Below are 7,812 nucleotides of genomic sequence, written 5' to 3'. Positions count from 1 at the left end.
AATGATTTTATAAAACCTACCTACTACAAGTAACTATAGTCAACTGTATATAATACTTTACAAAAATAATATTAGTTAATTTTTACTTGCAGCTATGAGGTTTATTTCCTAATTTGCAGAGATTTGCAGAGATTTGCAGTGATTTGGGAGGTACTATAGATGGTATATGATCTGACTCAAAGCTCTTATCTCTGTAACATAAAATATCTTTTCATTCAGTCAACAACATTATATCAACCACTGTGTTTACCTACTTAACTTTGCAGAATAAATACTCCAGTTCATAAAGAAACAATAAGAAAATACATTAATAAATATATGTAGTAAAAAAGATAGTCATGTGTGCAATTCTAAACAGGCAAGGAAGACAAAGACTTTTATAAAGAGCCCCAGGGCTTGGTTTTATAAAGACCTGATAGAGGTGAACAATTAGGAAAAGTGTACTTAGACAAAGGGAACAAGTGTAGAGACAATGAAGTGGAGTATGCATGGTGAGATTGAGGGAAAGCAAGAATTCAACATGGCTAGAGTGGAGGGAGAAATAGAGCATGTGGCCAGAGAAATTGGGTAATACAAAGAGGGCCAGGACATGGTAACTACTTTGGCTTTTCCTCTAAGTCAGGTGAAAACTCATGAAAAGATTTGCAGCAGAGGACCAGCATAGAATCTGATTTACAGTTTAAGATGCTCACTGTGTTCACTGTGATGAGAATAGGCTGTTGGTACATAAGGGGTAAAATGAAGAGAAAAATTTTAGTCTCTAAGGATAATCTAAACAAGAGAAGACAGTGCATGGACAAGAGTAGCGACTCTGGGCGTATTGAGAATATTGCAATATGGTGGACACCAGTGGCCGAGTAGACGGATTCACTTATTGAAATACCTCTGAATTATGTTTTCCTCTGTTTAACCACTGACTTTGTGCAACATCAGCCAGATGTTCTTTACAGTTCAACTTGTTGAGAAAAACTCCTAATCAGTTTCCTACCTCCATTCTCATCACCTTTCCAACCAATCCTAGATTTACCAGAGATAATAATTGTCAATCCAGTTATTAACACCCTCTAAAATCTTTAGTGACTTTCCCTATTCATCCTGTACACAAAATAAGTCATGCTCTTCATTTTTTCCAACCTACCTGGCTCAGGTTGATTTATTTAAACCTGATGCTACTGTCAAGCTTAAATGTATGTGCCCTGCACTTTTTCATATGCATTTGATATCTTTTATAGGACAAGACTTATCTTACTGATAGGAAAATCTAAATTTCGCTCTCATTTATGTTTTAGTGATTTTTTTTCATTACTATATTAGCTAAATGTGAAAGAGCCAACTACTAGACATGAAGCCTCCTTTCCTTTCATGGTTTTGATTCATATTATATTCACCAATCTTAAAACATTCATCTCCACCCTGGAGTGGCCAGAACTTCTACTCTGCCTAACAAACAGGTCATTTTTCAGAATTCAGCTCCAGTTCCATTTTTTCTACCTGACCCTATCTCTACTAGGGATCATTTGCTCAACTAGCACTTTAAGTGCATTTGTTGTACTTCAGGATTAGTTGTAACACAGTGACACCTTGGACTATGATTTTAGTTTTGTTCCCTGTCTCTATTTTAGAAGCATCATATCCCATGGGTATCATATTTAAGTTACATAGTAAGTATTCCACATGAGAGAGAGATAATCATATTTGGAATAGTATATGTAGCACAATCACTAAAGCAGAAGAGGAAATTCTTGATTGAAAGGATATGAAGATCAATTGTTTCTATTTTTAAAGTTAAATATAGAATATCTACAAGTATATACTATAAGCATGGCTGGAAGTGGACCTGCAACGCAAGTACATATGTATAAACCTCTCTTCTTCTATTCCTTTTTTGGTGTGCTTTGAATTGGCCCTGTTATTATTAGGATCTCCCATAATGAACTAATCTTCTTTATACCCATATGATTCATATCTTCTCATTGTATATGGGGTGTGTGTATCTGCACACACATTTTGTTTGCTTTTATTAGAGAGATGTAAACAGACTTATAACCTCTAAGAAAAGTATAACCTTTTTTTTTTTTCTGTTCCAAAATATACTTACATTAAATAAAATACGCATTTCAGTAAGATCTACAGTGAATGACAATGCATTCTGGGAGGCTTCACATCTAGGCAGGGCCAACATTCGTGGAAGAAGCTAAGAGAAAGTGCATCCAATCACAGTTTGTAGCGGGTTTCTTACTGCCAATCTGCGAGTTACACCGAACGCGTCATTACATCCCTTGTGCAGGACACCGATTTGTTGGGGGAAGGAGAAGCAAGCGCTAGCCTCAATGTCGAGTTCTTTACAACTTCTGAGGGATTTCACCGGCAGCCTAGACAGCATAGTTTCAAGAGAGTAAACACGGTAAGGGAAGCAGACAACTCTTTAGAGGCCCAAACAATTTCTTGCTGTATTTGTGTTGCATTCGCCATTTACAGTGGGCAGGCAGGAGGATGGTCTTCTTCAGGACAACATGGTCACAGGACTGGGACAATCCCATGGGGTTGAGGGAGCGTGAGGATGGGGAGCAGGGCTACCTCGTGCTGTTTCACATTAGAGACAAACTGTGACACACAGTCCATGGCCTGCAACTCTCTCCTCTTATCATCTAGCATAATGCTTGATGTAGTCATCCACTTTATTCCTGAAGTCCTCCTTGTCTCGCAAATGATGTTCTGCAGCTTCAATATTCAGTGGATCATCAAAATTCAAAAGATCAGTAAATAAAGAATTTAATCCCCAAACAACATCCTTTAACGTTCTGGTGGGAGCCCAGCCAGTGCCATCAATAGAATGTTCTCTCAGTAAACTTATACACATTTCCCCTGTCTCTGTGATGTTGGGGTGCAGATCCTGATCAAGCGTTTCCCTTTGGGAGGCACCATGTTGTATGCATCCGGAACTCCGGTTTCAAACTGAAAATTTCCGCCCTGGTAGTAGCCCTCATCTGGGGTTACGGTTAGCTGAAAGCAGTGAAGCTTGTTTGAATCAGGAAAGTGCACTTTACATGTACAAGGTAAATTAGCTTCGAGTTCTGCAACCTCTTTAATAAGCAACTTGTCTCTCACGGAAACTCTCCGAGTGGAGTCAGACGCGGTGGTTGACGTCCGGGACCCTTTGAGACCGTCATCTCGCTTCAGTTTGCTTGCCAACGTTAGCATCACTGCCACCTTTACTCTGGGTACCCGAGACAGGCGAGGCGGGCCGGCACCCAACACCATGCCCGGCCGGCGGCGGCAGCGAGACGCGGTCCTCACAGACCCTCCAGCTCCAAGTATAACCTTTATGCCAGAAGATATTTTTTTCTGCACAGTATAAAGGTATTCTTTTAAGGAATGTTGAAAACAAGGGCTGCTTAATGGCTCTGTTCACCTAGCACCAGATTCTACAACTTTTTACATAGTTTCTTAGGTAATTTGGTGCATTTCTGCTCTCTTCAGTTATCCATAAATTACCAACGACTTTTAAGTAAACTTTTCTTACCTTCCCCCACAGGACTTAACTCAGTAGATAGTTATTTAATTGAATTCTTCTAGCTTGACTCTGTTTAGATGTGAAATAATGTTTCATTCTATGGTCTCACTATGACAGTGCTTCTTAAACTCAGTTAAAACAACTAATGATGTATTTGAAATTAGAGAAGCACTGTTAATTGATATAGTTTCCTAAAAATAATTTATGGGATAACAAGAAGCACAAATAAAGGATTTAAAACTTAATTAGAAGCTAGTTATTCCGTTTGATGAATATATGAAACTCCAAAGCATATCATACTGATCTGTAAGGATGTCTGCATTCACCAAGTGAGTGCATGAGATTACTGCATATTGTTACATGAGTTATGCAGTTACAATGACTTACTTTCATTATTTTAAGTAGTAAGTAATAATTAATATGATTTTCTGGCTAAAATAAGCTTTATTTTATATAAATACTTTATTCATTTTATCTTTTTTGTTGACATAAACATGAATATAGAGAAAAGTAATTGCATTACTAAGATATAATACTTTAATTCCTTCCCAGAATCTTCGATTAATTCTCTAAAGCCTCTATAACTGCACTGACATGGAGCTAAGTTTTTGTTTTTTGTTTTTAGCCAATGCATGCCAACAACAAAAAGTACCTTATAATCAATAACATATTAGGCATTGTTTTATGGTAATCCTGGAAAAATGATTATCTGCAAGTAAAGACAAGAGAGAAGCTATCTATATGAGAAGAGGAATTCAAATAATTTTAAAAGCAAAGCGAACAAACAGAGCGCTCCCATTCTTCATCCACTTCCTATTTGTTGTTATTCTGATGATTAGCTCAACATATCAGCCTCTGTTTGCCAGAGAACTATTTTAGGTAGTAAATGAAGTGTGTTTGGGCTTCATAACTGAGCACAAATCATTGCCTTCACAGCAGCCAAATCTTTGAAGACAGCTGTTGAGGCAGTATTAACTAATGATAATTAAAAAATCATAAGCAGCAATGTCTCAAACAGAGAATTGAACTACTTAGTATTTTCAGTAACTTGTCCCTTCAGGGTGAAGAACAATAATTGTTTTTGGTGAACATCATGGTGATGTTTCAATATAAAATATTAGAAAACCATGCGCAGCTCTGCTCTTTACTCCCTGAAATATGGAGTATAAAGCTTATTAGGGTCACCTCTTCTCCCAAACAGTATAATTGATGATACCTAGGATTTTAGGTCTAGATTTCAACTGCCACTTAATATTTTTCACTCACTCATCTATAAATTTTATTAGAAAGGAAAAAAGAGTTAAAATTGTAATTTACATTAGAAGTCTTTTTTTTTCTTATCTCATCATGGGGAGGGCGAAAATGTAGTTGGAAATTTCATATTGCATTTGGTTTTCATGGTTGTGACCTTTGTTTGCTAGCTAGAGGGAAGATTCATGGTGAAGAGGAGCTAGCTGGACTAATAAAGAGTGGACAATGATGTTGCTTTGTCCCACACAATGAAAAGGAATCCAGAGCAACCATCTATTGAGTATCAAATACTGTGATTTTAACTTTTCCTTTTGAATATACTCAGAAAAAAATCTCTGGTTATTCTGTATGTTAATGTCAATTGAAGATATCTAAGGCTGCCTGGAGTTCAGTTCTATATAAGTATAAAAAAACATTACAAGTGTTGGGAAGAAAATAATCCCAGGTTCTCTTTCTCTGTACAGGAGTGATTTTTCTGTGGATAATTTTTCTTTCTGTAAAAACAAATGCTCAAATTTGGAGCTGAGGGACAGAAAAACTGGTTTGCATTTATTACTTAGGTGACAATTATCGGAAATTTACTGAAAGGTAAATATCTAGAAATAGTACAAAGCTTTAAGTGAATTGTTAAACTGCATCTTCAGTATAAATTAGACTCATGATCATTCAAATGCTGATCAAATCTAACAGGAAACTCAACATTATAATCAAGTATATTTCTGAATTGAATAGCCTTCCAGAAGACAAGATTCAAATCAAAAAGACATGGATGGAGATATGAGAAGTAACACATGCATACTCTCTCTCGCGCGCGCTCTTTCTCTTCCTCTCACTCTCTCTCTTTCTCTCTCTCTCTCTTTCTCTCATACACACACACACAAGCACACATTTAGCATTTGGAGTATTGTGGCTGCAAGTAACAGAACATATAAATGACAGTTGTTTAAACTAGAAGCAGGAACTTCAGAGGGGGTAGTTCCAAGGCTTTCTTTCGCGTAGCTGCTTAACATCATAAAGGTCCTAACTTCTACATGTCTGCTATTAGCATATTGAGTTTTCTGAACCAATTCTTTTTTCTTTATTTTATCAAGATATCTTCTGCAACCCTTAGCACAGTGCACTCATTAAAGTTGGTAGAAGAAGGAAGGACAGTGCCAGATCCATCTATCACTTTTACCAAACAATCCAGAGATTTTCCAGATGCTCCTTGGGAGGTCTTCCTGTATTACATCAGCTAGAACTAAGCCACATGATCACTCCCAGCTGGAAAAAGTAAATATGTCACTTAGCACCTTTAGTGGAAGGGAAAAAATGGACAAAGAAGTAAAAAATAACCAGTGAATTATCCACTTAGAGTTAAGTGGATAATTTCTCTAATGTTTGATATTCACACATATATTCATTCATATACACATATACATAACCCATATATTACATATTCATATTCACATCATAATATACATACCTGCACCCCTATCCATGCATGTACACATACATACATAATAGGTATAGGTTTCAACATTTTAATAATTCACAGAAACAAAGTAAAAACAACATGATGACACATTAACATGTCACACTTGGCTCACCTCAGTTAATCCAATAAAATACATAATTGCTTGATATAATATTTTCCTTCTAGAATAAAAAGAATTGAGACAAAAGAGCAGATGTGAAAAAGTTACATGAACCCCACACCTGAATCAACCTAAAGATTTCTTGATGCTCTATTCAACTTCCATCAAGTCCTAAACCAAGATAATTTGTGTCTGCAATCTCAGAGTAACTCCATTTTGACTCATATGTAAATAAATTCCTCTTATGTTTCTTTAGTCTGAAGAACAATAAGAACTGATTCTGTACATCTGTTCATTAAGCCAACTAACAAGGAACATAAAGTAAAGAAAAGTTCATATCTGCAAAACAAGAGTTCCTTTCTCTTTTACTTTCTGAAATTTGACCAGCAAAAAAGTAAAGTCTTGAACAAATTATAAGACTTTTTCTAAAGTCACAATAAAGTTTTTCTGGATATACTGTTCTATAAAATGTTTCTTATTGCAGGGCACTTGTGGCTCATTCCTGTAATCCTAGCTACTCAGGAGGCAGAGATCAGAAGGATCACAGTTCAAAGCCAGCTTGGGCAAATAGTTCCTGAGACCCTATCTCAAAAAAACCCATTACTAAAAAGGGTTGGTGGAGTGGCTCAAGGTGTAGGTCCTTAGTTCAAATGCCAGTACCACAAAAAAAAATAGTGTTTCTTGGAGTTGCAGATATTTGTACTTGAGTTTACATTTCCATTCTCTGTGATTTTGAGCAAGTTTTTTAAGTTCTTCTCAGATTTTTCATTCATACAAAGATACAGATCACTTTGCTCCCCCTACATTATACTTTAAAGATTCCTTCACTCATTGTTCTGTTTCTCTTCCAAAGGTATTGCTAACTCAGTGAAAGACAGTAAATACTGAAAAAATAAGCCACTGTTGGAAAAGGGAAACAGTAAAGATCAAATGAGACAACATTTAGAATGGCTGCATGTAGAAATGAGTCACTCTGTGGGGTGCTAATACAATCTTCAATGCAGAGACTAGGGTGGGAAGGGCTCTTTGAAAAATTACATGCCCAGGAGAAAATGAATCACCATAAGGTCATTAAGAAGACTTAGGGCATTGCTCTATTTGATCTAAAAATCAAAATATTCTTTGTTAGTTATTTCTTGCCCATGATTGAAGAGAGACAAGTTGGGTTGTGAACACCTGAGCCCTTCATTCACTCTCAATGATGTGCTTTCACTCTCTAAAATGGTCCTAAAAACTATGAATTTTTGCCCTTACTCAGCATATAGCCCTGTTTGCAAGAGGTGAGATATTCCATTAGAATTTCCTGTTTGAGCACAAAACATTAATTTCATTTCCTTTTCAGAAACCTTTAAGAGTGGCATTCAAATATCAATTTAATAAAATAGTTTTTTCCTGTGAAATATAATCTGTATTAGAAAAAAGGAAAATCTGACCATTACATTCAAAATTTACATTTCTTATCTCTGGCTG

At 36.3% G+C, this 7,812-nt stretch overlaps 1 pseudogene; it reads right to left on the bottom strand.

Moving 5' to 3' along the window:
- Window positions 1–2,094: 2,094 nt before the first annotated feature.
- Window positions 2,095–3,293, bottom strand: LOC109678322 (NEDD8-conjugating enzyme UBE2F pseudogene; annotated as a pseudogene).
- Between the last annotated feature and the right edge of the window lie 4,519 nt (window positions 3,294–7,812).

This window comes from Castor canadensis, chromosome 12 (assembly GCF_047511655.1).
Source record: "Castor canadensis chromosome 12, mCasCan1.hap1v2, whole genome shotgun sequence".
Lineage (NCBI taxonomy): Eukaryota > Metazoa > Chordata > Mammalia > Rodentia > Castoridae > Castor > Castor canadensis.
This window is presented reverse-complemented; position numbering and strand designations above follow the sequence as displayed.